Source organism: Lepidothrix coronata, unplaced genomic scaffold (genome assembly GCF_001604755.1).
Source record: "Lepidothrix coronata isolate B3197 unplaced genomic scaffold, Lepidothrix_coronata-1.0 Scaffold127, whole genome shotgun sequence".
NCBI classification, from domain to species: Eukaryota; Metazoa; Chordata; class Aves; order Passeriformes; family Pipridae; genus Lepidothrix; species Lepidothrix coronata.
The window spans coordinates 2,148,538-2,162,370 of record NW_016690307.1 but is presented as its reverse complement, the minus strand read 5'-3'; the positions used below and the strand labels follow the sequence as shown (position 1 = coordinate 2,162,370).

The 13,833-nt window shown below is 35.6% G+C and overlaps 1 protein-coding gene across 1 annotated transcript in view; it reads left to right on the top strand.

The window, feature by feature from the left end:
• The window catches only part of MMP16 (matrix metallopeptidase 16), a 170,000-nt gene that overhangs the window by 106,479 nt on the left and 49,688 nt on the right, over positions 1 to 13,833 (top strand). The gene's annotated exons all lie outside the window — the stretch shown is intronic.

The window sequence follows — 13,833 nt, the reverse complement described above, 5'->3', positions numbered from 1 at the left end:
ACTACTTTTAACTGGATTAATTTAAGATTGACCTACTTGCCTCAAGTGCAGCTTTTTAAAACAGGGTAAAATTTAGAAATAGTGCTTGAGGAAAACAGGGATTTCTTGGGAGCTTTGTTTTCAAGCACCTTAGACATGATACCTAATGTACCAATTACTGGATAAAATGTGACCATAGAACTGTCTTCCAGCAGCAGAAAATATTTGGCAAGAACTAAGTTTCAGTTCTCTGTAGATAAACACGGCAGATCAGTAGTGGTAATTTGATACTTTTATCTTCATATCATATCTGCAAGGGAAATAGAAGTCAAAGTAACATATGTGATTTTTTTACCTCTGTAGCAAATTTACCAAGGCAGTTACTATAGCATACTGAAATTCTTCAGAAAACAGTTCTTCCATCAAAGAACCTACAGTAGACAACAACAAGTGAAACTCCATTACAGAAGTAATAAATGGTTTTAGTGTACAGTAACATTTAAATGTAAGGAGAATATTACTGCAGAGTGCTTGCATACATGTGGAATATTTGTAACTTGTGTATACATAAAACTGCATCTTTGGAAAACAAACGCAAAAATTCAGGAATTCATGGAGGGGTTTTGTTAACTGTCCAGCATTCAAAAATTATTCAAGTTTGCAGGCAATAAAAAGAAAACAAACAAGCAAACCTGTCACTATGTACCATGACATTTGTAGGTTGCCAAGTAAAAGCTTCTTGGACCTGATGCAAATACAGTATCTAGTGTAATGTACTTGGACTCTAGTTAGTGCATAGATTGTGCTGTGGGCACTGTGCTGGCAGCCAAGAAAAATTTATGAAAATCCTGATCTCTGAACTGCATAGATCAACTTGTAGTAAATTTCTTTTGGCTGCCAGTGTGGTTGACACAGTGCAGGAGATATATGCTGCTGGAAATGTGAACCAGTGGAGTTGTGAAAACCATCTCCTAAGGGAGGTCTGTGTCTCGAACTGTCCTCGTGTCAGATGCTATGGTTAGGTATAAAGGAAGCCAAGCATTTCAGATCAAAGGATTTATTAACATGACTTTAGTTTGATAAAGCATAGTGCTCTTACTTAATTGATTATGTGTGTTTTTAATAAGCACTTAACAATATCAAATTTGATCTGTAATCAAGAAGTGTTATCCTAGTTCTGTACTAGGATAAATGTGTAAAAGATTAATATTTTATTTGAATTTTTATTGTATTTTACTTGTGTATGTACTTGTAAACAAAGAGTTGCAAACATGGTTTCAGATCAAAGACTATCCCACAAAATTTCCTATCTCCAGTTAATGACTATTAACAGATACATAAGGAAGAGAATAAGAGCAGGACAAACATATGGCAACAAAACCCCAGCATATTACCTCTTAGCTTTCAATAGTCTGTGTCTCATTGAATTTCTGAGGCACAAGCCATATTTTTGTGTTTAATAGCCTATGACAGATTTCCTTTCATGAATTGGTGTAATCTCTTTTTGAACTCATGCAAGCATTTGGTATCCACAACATCCTATGACAATATGTCCTATAGTTTAAGCAGATGTGAAATACTACTTCTTTCTGAATTTTGAACCTGACATTGATAATTTCATTTTAAGCAGATGGTTGTTCATATTGTGAGGAAGTAATTTTCTAATAATTTTATCTATTCCATTATATTTTATGTGTCATATCTTGTTTCCAGGATAATGAGACCGAGCCTGTTGAGTTGTAGCTTTGTTTATACAAAGTTGTAAGGTTAAGGAGGCACAACTTCTATTTTAAATTTGAACTATTTAAGTGCAATATTATAACATTACATAATGATGAAGATGCCAGGATAATATTTAGAAGAACTGTGCAAGTCACAGGCAAATGGAATATCGATTGATTCTCCTAATTTCACTAGTTTCCCTGATGTCCAATTTAATTCAGGAGTCAATTAACACAGATGATACTTTCTGTCACTAAAATGCAAAGCTTTCACTATTTAAAAAGCAAACTAGTCTTTCCCTGTCAGTAAGTGCATGCTGTGGTGATAGAATTAAAAAGGGTCAGTCTGTCCTCAAACTTCCTAAACCTTCCATGGATTATACTTGCTTGGTGTGCATGTACTCACCTATCCCATATACAAGATCTTACTTAAAATGGTAACTCTTAGATATTCAGTATCTGATGGATAAAATGTATCCTTGAAAATATGGTTATGGTATGCAAAGCTGTGCTTGAGAATAGAAAAATCCCTTTTAGTTATTGAAGAGATGGGAAATTATTTAAAAAAGAAACCAAAAATTAAGGGCCCTAGCTGCTTGTGAGGACTCAGCCATTGGACGTAGAAATATGCAGATAGGAGAAGAGGATCTGTCTGCTGGACTACACCTACTGGCTGGAAGCCAGATGATGGAAAGTGTTAACTGTTGGCAAGGTAATGACCTCATTTTTATATTTTTGGGGGAGTTTTTTTGCTTTCATGAAGCACCCTTTTGGCTTTGAGGAAAGCACTTCATTTGCATGTCATTGAAAAGGAAATCTGTTAAACATTGGCTGTCAGTGAAAGCAGTCTTGTGGATGAATCCAGCCCTATATTCTAGATGTGTGTTTAACTAGATGCTTTTCATACATCCCAGGGTCTATCAGGGCACTATATTATGCCCTCAGTTTCCTTCTTGGCCTAAAATTGCCACATGCCCTATTATGCAAACAGAAAGAGAGGCCGAGGAATATGTCAGGAGGATTGATATTGCAATAGTCTTAATTAAAACAATGGGAATGTAGACGACAACATGCATCTTACATTGTGCTTTCTGTGTCTACAGAAGCAAGGAAATATTTACACTGTTGCTCATTTGCCGGTGAGATGGTCATGATACAGGTTGCAACCCAAAAAGGCAGCATAACCTGAGCCAAATAATTGCATATTGCTTCCATCACAGTGTAGGTAAACACAGATCGTTGCAAGCCTTTTTGGAGTATTTAGTGAAGTTGCAAACTCAGCTGTTCATTCAAACTGCAACTGTAGGTTGTTTCCCACGTACCAGGGCCAGCAGAACAAACTGCTTATGTTTGCCATCTGCCTCAGTTTGTGATCAGCTGTCCGATCTTAAACTGCTAATGAAAAGTGTTACAGCAGGCCTGGCTGACTTTGCATCGAAATAAATGAGGAAAGTTCACATTGTCTGTTGCATCAACTTTGCTGCCAAGGAAAGATCTAGCTGAAAGGCAGCATGGGTCCTTGCAGACAGTTTTGGCAGCATTTGCACCTACATTTGCTGAAAAAGAACTGCCGTTTTGGGTTTTTTTTTTTAGAGATGTCTTTGTCTCAAACAACTGTTTATGCAACAATGAAGTCAAGTTTATCTCCCAAAATGGATTAATTTAATCAGACCCTCATATTAGTCTATTAGGAGAATCGAGTTTACATGAGGAAATTTAACTGAAAAATGTTTGTTAAAATGATTAGTAAGTTGAAACTAACAATGTTGGAGTTTTTGGGTTTGTTTCTGATTTTCTCCCTGCATTATGCTGGAGAAGACCATTGGGAAGGCATTTTTGCTTAAGCAAATAGATTTATTTTGTATGAGTCCATACATAAAATGTGGACCAGCCCCTTCATGATTGTTTTTTCAACCTCACAACACCTCACATGTGAGGAGTGACAAAGAAAAAAAGTAACACTACACACATAACGAATAAATAAATAAATAAATAAATCTAGGTCCTACCTTAATCTTTCCTCCTCTTAGAAAAAAGCTTAGAAGATTTTGAGTCCTGAATCCGAGAGAGCTTCATATAATTTTTATACATGTCAGAAAGTGATAGAGAAGGAGGGGAAAAAAAAGAAAAAAATTGACATGTTCCAGTGCTTTTTTTGTCTTATCCTCTGTGCATTTTCATGTGTGCTCCATCAGCTTACACAAAGCAATATTTCTTTAAAATGTATGATACAAAAATATTAGTAATAAAACTAATTCTAATAATAAGGAAACTGCCTTATGAGCTATCAAATTTCACACCATAGATTGAATTTCAGGTTCTTGAAAGATTACTTACTATGGAGAGCTTGTGAAAAGCCATATCTCAAACATGTTTTGTTAAAAAAAAAAAAGAGACCATTCCCTTTATTACTGCAAATATATTGAAAAGAGTTCACAACATTAATTAATAGCTTGAAATGATTTATTTTTCTTTTCAGTCTGATCTGCTAGTAGCAATAATTTAGGAAAGAGGCATTATCTATGAACTTCAAATTCTTACTTTAAACAGAAAGTGACATTTCAGTCATTTAAAGCAGGCATCAGGCTTAGCACTCCAACTCTCATGTGATCCAGAGATCACCAAGTCTCTATTTGTTGCTAGGACCACTTAATGGAGATTTTTTCACCAAGGCGTTGTCATGGTTTTCTGAGAGAATGAGACAAGAATTTTACAGAAATTACATATTTATTTATTAGTCAGAAATTTAATGGATTGTTTTTGAAAAAGTAGAAGAATATATAAGATATAGAAGAATATAGAAGAAATATAAGATAGTATTATATTTGACTTGTAAGAATAGTATAAGATTAACTAATGAAAGATTTTCTACAATATCTGCTCTCAAACCTAGAGAATAATTTGTGTTTTTCCTGACAATTCTTCACTTTAAAATGCCCAAACCATATGTTCTTGAGGGAAAAATGTTTTTAATCTATATTTAGACTCCTTCCTAACTGATTTGAGTTCCAATAGCTGGAAACATCTACAGCTTAAACATCAGGTTGGGGAAACAAAGATCAAAGCTGAAAAATCAAAAAGAACCATGCAAATTAAAAGAGCAATATTTTTTGTGCAAAATGTTTTCTTTTGGTGTTTGTTTGTTTTGTTGGTTTTGTTTTGGTTTTGGAGGTGTTTGTTTGTTGTTGATGTTGTGGTTTTTTGTTGTTTTTCTTTTCCCTAGTGGACAGATTTAAGTTTCTACTTCAGGTCTATGTGAATGCTTCCTGGTTTTGTACATATATCGCTCAAGTCCATATCCTGTACTTCTATAATTAATGTTTTGCCACGGACTTAAATGAAAAGACCTAAATCAAAAGCCAGAAGACTTGAGGGGGTGGAATTAATCTGACCATATGTTGATGTTTATATCTGACTTAATCTCATGGAGTCCCCTTTAGAGTTAGAGGAGAGATATATCGCCTTCCTGGGTAAGGTTTGTTGCATCCTGAAGTGGATGTCTAAAATAAACTAGATGAATCATGTTCTGAAATACCTGTTTCTCATGTCTTGCTGTGAGGGGTGCAGGTATAGGCATTTGTTTTACAGTGTTGTATAGCTAGATAACTTCCACCAGTGGTGTTGAATCATGCCATTTCAGATTAGAGGAGAACCAAAGTGATAAGTGCTTCAAAACAACTACCAACTGGGGTAAAAAGAAATCAGTCAGTCACAGAAATGCCTGTTTTGGGAAGAGCTCAATGTAGTACTCAGAAAAGGTAATTGCTGGTGTCAGCCATCTCCCATCTCTCTTGGTATGGCAGGACAAACACTCTTCTATTGGTCTAAATATGGTATTTCACAAATAGGTTGCACCTCTGAATGCATAGCTGATAGTATGGTAATGTGTAAACATACTTTTAGTTTCCCATTTTTAAGAATCATATATAGCTCCTTTCTTACAATGCAGTTTAGGAACTGATAGAATGTAAGTATGAGGAAAGGGGATTATCACTGAGTATTCAGGACACTGAAGATACATTAGTGACATGGAATTAATGTTGCTATCTGTACTCCAGCTAGCAGGGCTAGTGGAAGCAGCAAAAGTATTAGGGCCTGAGCTTCAGGAAGAGTTAGCAACTAAAATATAGATATATATCAACAGTTAGTCCTTAGCTGGTTTGAGTTTTTAATGATCACTTATGCTACTGCCAGGGCTGGCCATAGTGGCTGGCAGAGGTGCAGAGATAATGGTCCTGACATGCCTATATGGCAGAGCAGCTGTGGAATATAGTGCCCCCAGTGACTCTGCACTCAGCTCCCTTCTTTCCAGTGGGAAGCTCTGGTCTGAAAACCATCAAACATGGGACCTGTGGCATTGCCCCTTCTCCCTGCCAGAGCCAACCGCTGTCACCTCAGTCTGGGGTTCTGCTGATCTCCTAACTCATAGAAGGGGAAGTGTGCCAGGATTGACTTCTGCCCTGGCTAACATTCTCATGTCCAGTCTTTCCTGCACTTTCGCAGGGGCAACAAACTCCTGCTTTCATCTTCCTCTATAAGCAAATTCTTTCATAGGCTTTCCTCTGCTGGGAGGCCCAGAAGCATGACTTAGCAGCCTGACCATCTTATCCTTTCCAGCACCCTTTGCGCTGTCCTCTGCAATCTTTCATCTTCGAGGCTGCCCCTCCCTGGCAGGTGCTCAGGCATCTCCGTGCCAACAAGTGCCAAGAGTCACTGGCGTCAAGCCCACAGTATTCTTCGAGTGCTAAAGAGGCTCACAGTGGTTCCTCTAGCTGTAGGAACATACAGCTGTATGGATATAGAATCATAGCATCTTAGCAGCAGATTATCCAATAGATCAGAGCATTTCATGTGAGTAAATTTTAACAAAGTAAAACCAAAGTAGCAGGTTTGTCTTTCTGTCACTTTTTCCATGTACATGATCCCCAGTTTGAAGCTGTCTCAATTTAAAATATGGTGCACACTTGGATAAGGTCTCTCTTTGAAGTCTGCAGACTTCTTAGAAAACATGTCAGTTTTTCAGATCAGAGAACTTTTAATGATTTTTTTCTTCTAATCTCTTTGCCAATTAGTATTCAAAATTCCCACTTCTTTTTATCAGCAGTCCAATGGAAAAAAACCAAAAACCAACAAATGACAAATCATCTTGACATTTTTTCCTTAATATGAATTAAACAAGCAAAATAACAGTGAAGGAAGAATGGTTCATATAAAAAAATTCATATATATATGCACACATATATATATATACACACATACACACCACTATGTCACGTTCTCTTTAAAGAATCTCAAAATCATATGTATGTGTTAAGTAGATACAATGAAACGGTAAGAATAATGGCCTAGTTTTGATGGGTTTAATGTGAGTTAATTTAGAGGATAATATAATTGCTGTCAGTAGTTTAACTGACATGGAGTGAAAAAAAAAATCTGTGCAGAGAGCCAACACAAGATTTACACATAAATGAAATGCTATGTGCATTCTGTTGCAGGGATTTTGGTGGTCTATAGGACCTTTTCAGAGTTCTGAAAGGTGGTGAGACACTGGAACAGGCTGCCCAGAGACGCTGTGGATGCTCCATCCCTGGAAGTGTTTGAGGCCAGGTTTAATGGAACTCTGAGCAACTTAGTCTAGTGGAAGGTGTCCCTGCCCATAGCAGGAGGGTTGGAACTAAGGTGGTCTTTAAGGTCTCTTCCAACCCAAACAATTCTATGATTTCTGCCCCATGGCAGGTTACGTCTGTTGTGAATATTTTCAGTGTGACTTTGACTTTGTCCTAGTATTTACAAATATTTCTTCAGAGGTGGACACACAGGACATTTGGGCAAATGAAGACAAAAAAATCATCCATTCAAAACAAAAGAAGGCATGGTGTTAAAAAGCCAACACTTCAGCTGAGTGGCTTAGAGGCAAATTCTACATTTGTTTATGTCACTTGACTTACCCACAGGACCATGGAGGATAGCTGAGAATTGTATGATACACACTCTTTTCATGCACATATCCAAATCTTCAATCTGAGCATGTGTTCATTCTCACAGCCATCAGAAAGAGGTTTTAAATACTTCTCTAGCTTATTGTTTCTACTAAAAAACAAAAACAGAAACAAAGAGAAGACAGGAAGGAGTATAAATAGATAAGGCTGCTGCAGTATTTGCAGCATTTGTAATTGCGTTGGACTACTGGGAAAAAAAATAGCATAAATGTTATTTAGCAACAAGGGTAATGATCAATATATTTTGAAACATTTTACTATCGTGAACTTGATGAGATAAATTAATTTGGAAAGGTCTTTTCTAGCAAAATGCAAAATTCCATCATAATTCAAATTTATTTAAGATAGTTATTATCTAAAGATGACCATGAAAACATTCAAAATGAAACTTTTCAATCTGTTAATCAATATGAATTTATTACTAATGGAATGAAAGTACCATTTGAAAATAATATACAAATTCAGTAGTGGACCTGAGTGATGAAGTTGTTCTCAGGAGTTAGAAATTCAACATAAAGGTAGGGATTTTTTTAGTTTGCTAGGTTCCCTGTGACAGCAGGGTTTCCTCAAAGCATGAAATAAAGCCATAAGCATTTTATTTGCAGAAGGAACACATACCATCATACTGATGCAAGCTCTCATGTCTTCTTTACATGACCTAGGAGCGTCTCCAACTACTTCATATCTCTCCTTTTGGAGAAGTTGATATTGATTCACTAGTCAGAATAGTTTTCAAGTTTTTCAGCACTAGTGATTGAAACTGTGAGAAACAAAGTAGAAATATCCTTATACCCATGCCTTTTATAGAAAGAAAGTTAAAAATACGTAAAGTAATTAATTCCACCCATATCAACCAATTTACTAGAAAGTTATAGAATGTACTTGGTAACAGATCTAAGTAGTAAGGCAGAAATTCTTACCTTTTGCATGTCCTTGCCTTCCAAAGCACAGGCTGATCTGTATTATAAAAGAATATGGTCTTCTGAATTCTTCTAAATTGTGCCCACATTATTCAGAAACAGTTAAACACTGTCAGGAAGGACATACACACTTCTAAACTCACATGTCCTCTTCACATCTCATCAACGATCTGAGTCACCTGAAGACAGTGTTTCTCTGTAGCAATATGCCCTTTTCAAATTTCAAGCAAGCAAACTTAAATTTCACACTAATCTGTTCATCTTTTTAGAATAGAATAGGGTATCAAAAATATACACATATCGTTGTAGGTATTCTCAATTGTACACAGAGTAATTAGCACATACTTTGTCTGTACCTCCCTCTGTTTCTGCATATATACCTATGTCTTCTTGAAAAGATTTTATTGTGTATGTTAGTGTATGTAATAGTAGAGTGCAAGAAGACATTTTTATGTCATTGTCTTTTGTCACAATGAAAAAGGTAAATTTATAGATATATTATTGAAAAATTATTGTTTAAAATACAGTGTGTAAAAAGTAGATGCACTAAATTCATATAGAAAATGAATATACATTTTTATTTAAACCCACAAAAAATTAGTTTAACTCTTCATTTTTCAAAGCTGCTGCATCCATCTTTTTAGAAAAACTTTCTTTCCAAAATAACCACCAAGCTACTAAACTTTAGTGCCAATGGCAGAAGTCTGAGATAATGTCAAGCAACTCTTTTTTTCTTAGACTGGAAAAAGTTGCACCTTTATTTGGGTAAGAGTATGCCTATGATTTATATTTAGGTCCATGTATACTCTCAGTATAGCATATATATACATATATTGTGCTTATGTAAGTGCATACGTAATGTATATACTCAGTTCCACTGTATTGTAATAAGGTCAGAAAGAGAAAGAATCTTCTTTTATGACTGACTGTTGAAATAGCATGTTCAAATTCTGTGCTGTCTGGAAAAGATAGGAATAACAAAGATACAAAACTTTTTTTTTTTTCCACTTCTCTGTATGCTTTGGAGAGTAAGAACCTTACTCTAGAGTTTGTGATATTTTATCTGGTAGAGATTATCAGCATTGGTTTGATAAGTCAAATGGGGGTACAAATGAACAGAATAATGAAAATGCAAAGTCTGAATACGTCTAACAGAAACTTATGGATAGTATGTGTGTGTAATATTTCTGATTAGATGTGAATTTGCCTTTGAAGTACTGACTTGTTGATAATGGGACTGTAAAAGAAGTTTTTCTTGTGCAGATTTGCCTTTCAGATTTATATAGATGTAATTGGAAAATATCTATTTACATCACTTGAAAAATGAAGTAAAATAGACTTTGGAAGGAAGAGTGTATGTGTGTAAAACATCTTTGTATTTTTGCAGTTTATTATTTGAAATTCAGTTTCTAGATTTTTTTGTTTTTCTCTGGATGGAGAAGTCTTCAAAACTGAGGTCACATGTTAAGACACTAGGGTATTGCTTTTATAAATTGAACTCAGGTACCATAGAATGGGAATTAATGTCTTCAGACCTCGGTTTTCTTGATAGCTTGCTATGGACAAACATATTAGCTTTGTTTATCTGTAGACATGAAAAATAGTGTATATATTACCTACAGGGAAAAGTTTCCCCATACAGCATGCTCCACAGTGCTGGCTGTTGAATATTTGATATAGTAATACATATTTATATTCTGGAGTTTGGGCAGTGCTTGTAAAGTCAGGCAGATTTAGTGCCTAAAATAGTTTAGAGCCTCAGAGAAAAGTGTCAGTATAAAAATAATAATTTTGTCTTAGTTTTTACACACAGTATCTTTATTTTTTCCCTTGTGAAATCAAACTTGAGATAAAATAAGAAAAAAAATCACAATCTTTTTGAGCTTACAGCCATTCTATTCCAAATCTCCATGCTAATGGAGAACACAAGAACAGAGATGCACAAATTTTGGACTTGTGAAACATATTTTCTAATATTTTTGTACTACTCTGTCGATAAATACAAGGTGTAACTGAGGCTATCACAAAGAATATTCACCATTGTATATCCTTCAGTGGCAACTTTTACTTTAAAAATCATCAGAGTCATATGGATTTTAACTTTGTTACTCTCAACTTGTTTGCGGTGGTGCTTCATTTTGCTGAGTGGATTGAAATATGTGTTTCTACTTGGATAATGTATGCTGAAATATAGAATCTTTTGGGACTCTCTCCTTCAGTGATGGGGACTGAAAATATAAAAAGTACCCAATGTCAATAGGATAACAAAGCTAGCCTGAGCTGGTATGAATGTTTACTTGCCTTTACACTCCTTCATCTTACTATGAGTACTGGCCAAGGAACTGAAGTTGGCCTGCTATCAACCTTGCAGTCACAAGTACACTTCCATGCAGTCCTGAAAGAGCCAGCGCACTCTTAGGGTTGTCCTGCTCTCTCAGTAGTTTGTTACAGTAATGTCGAGATGCTCAGGGCAAGTCCGCTCCCTAAAGCAACGCTGGCCTGAGTAATTGTTGCCTGATTGGAGAAATCTAATCGTATGCACAGAAAGAAGAATGGAAACTAAGATAATAAGGTCCTACCTGCATTGGACTCACATCTTGAGCTAGTTTAAACCTCAGTTTCAATGCATTGAGTTATTTGGGTCAGTTTAAATTCAGGATGCCCTGAAGACAATCATGACTCTTGATGGAAGTTGTTGTGAATAATGGGGCTATTTGACTACAAGTAGAAAATATGTTGCCTGTTAAATCATTGTCACCCCAGGCAAGAATATTATGCTCCTAGCTCTTTCCTGTGACCTTCTCCCTTCCCCCTTTTTCATTCTCTCAAGGACTACTCTGCCTTTGCCACACTTAATAGCTCCCCTGATGGCTGAAAGTTGCATTGCATGGGGTGGAAATAAATACTGAATCCAGAGGAACAGTCAGATGCTGAATGTAATGTCTTTTTTTTTTTTTTTATTTTTACATAATCTACCCTATTCAAAAGGCAAAGGGAGAAAGTCACGCTAAGAAACAGCCAGCCCTTGCATAATATCTGTTATCTGACATGGTCCCACTGTCATTTGGAAACACTACTCTAAAAGCGCTCTACCATATGCTCGTTATCTCTGATCCCAGAAGGAAGATATACCAGTATCTGAAAGTGCTGTTTATTTATTTCCCTGTTACTGTGTACTTCACCTTTCAAAGTCAGCATGGACCAACATACAGAAATTCCTGGAGATCTGTATGGGGAATCAATAAGGACTGATAACCAAAGAATGTATTAATTCTTCACGCATTGCATAACTGGTACAAATAGAAGGAGTGGACTCTTCCAAGACTGTTTGTTAACCGTGGTTTCTTGAAATTTTAGAAAGTATAACAAGTTAACTTCCCAGATGTCCTGCCTCAAATAGTAGAGGTTGGATTCCACATGTAAAACACTCTTTGGTCTACTGATACTAACGAGCCTAATTATAGCGGTAGAATAAATACTATTAATTAAAAACTATTTGAAAATGGTTCAGTCAATACTGTGGCCAACTTATGAGTGCAATTTTTAATATAGGACTTAGACAACTTAATATTCTTAATTATTATTTAGGAAGCATGGGTCTAGGAGGCAAATTTGCCCATCACAGGTCTGAAAAGCAAAAGAAGGTTGCTTCTTAAATATTTGAGTTAATACCAAGGAAAGAAATATTGCATTTTAATAAACTCAGTTTAGAACTCTAACTTCCATAAAATGCAGAAAAGAATGGAAAAATAATCTGAGACATGTTGTCACAGTACAATAGTTATAGTATAGTAACATGTTCTTTCGTGTCTTTTCAGATTAAGCCTATGATTTTTTTTAAATTACGTTAATTAGTCCATTATTAGTGCAGAGTGAAAATCTTTACAGAGTTCCTTCTGTGCGTCACTTCCAGTGCTGAGGTTAGCCATAGAAGCTGAGGATTATTCATATGAGATGATGTCAAAATCAGCTTTGTTTGCATATAAAAGGGCAAATTCAGACATCGAGGCCCTTTGTCACCGGGACAGTCAAGCTTAGCAAACCTATTGCAACAGCACATTGAGAATCTGCTTTACTATAAAAAGAACTGCATCTAAGAAAAATATTGTCATAAAACACTTCATCTGGAAACCACATAATTATAAATGATAGGATAAACTTCTCATTTCTGGAAGCACATTATGTCACATTAATTTCTGAAAAATGTGATTTTTCTGCACAATTACATTGAATAAAAGATCAAGAACATTTCGTTTTCATATTTCCATATTAAGAATGAGAAGGTATGAAAAGACTCTGTGAACTAAGCACACAGTTTTACTTGTGTCTGTTTTCATGCTTTTATTCAAACATTTATTTTACAAACATTAGCATGGCTCCATACATCATGAAGACATCTATTGCCAAGTGTTTTCTCTTTCATATGTACTTGGGAGAAAGTTTATTTATTCATGTCAACAAGAGAAAAGACTTTAAAAATTGAAATACTATCAACTATGTCCTCAAAGTTCTGTAACATATATATGCAATTTTTTTTGCTAAATTCTTCTTAATATTATTACTATTAATATTATAGTACTTCTAGATCAAGTGCCAGCAGTGGAAAATAACTGTCTATCCCCAAAGAATTTACAGAATATAGGACAAGAGTTAACACTGACCATTTTCTTTTTCCAATATGCGACTACCAGGCCACAGTATAGGCTTTTAATTATTTATATTTTTCTTTCAACAAGAAACTACCTACTGTGGGTGACACCAATTTCCTTTGGGTCCAGCCATCTAACAGTTAGGTGGTCAGCATAAGCTGGTGATCTAGAGTATTCCTCTTGTCAGTGGGACAGGATCACACTTCTGGAGGATAGTTCCTCCCATCCATAGGTAGTGAAAATGAGCAATATTCTGGATGTGACCCTTTCCAGCTTACTGGAATCTTTCTCCCGATGTAAAACATTTTCCCAAAGTCTCGTTTTGTGACAGGTTGACTACAACAGAATCTGTACAAAAGACTCATAGAAAGATATGCAGAACTAAGTCTTAGATAAGTAAAAATAGACAAAATTAATACCATAGAGGTCCAGCTCTGAAACTCTTTTAGAAACAACCTTATTGGCTTTGATTTGTGTTTGCTTCACAGAGTGCCATAATTCTACTGCCAAATCTTCCAGTTGTGTCAAATACCCTATAATAAAAAATTTAAAGATGCTTTTTAGA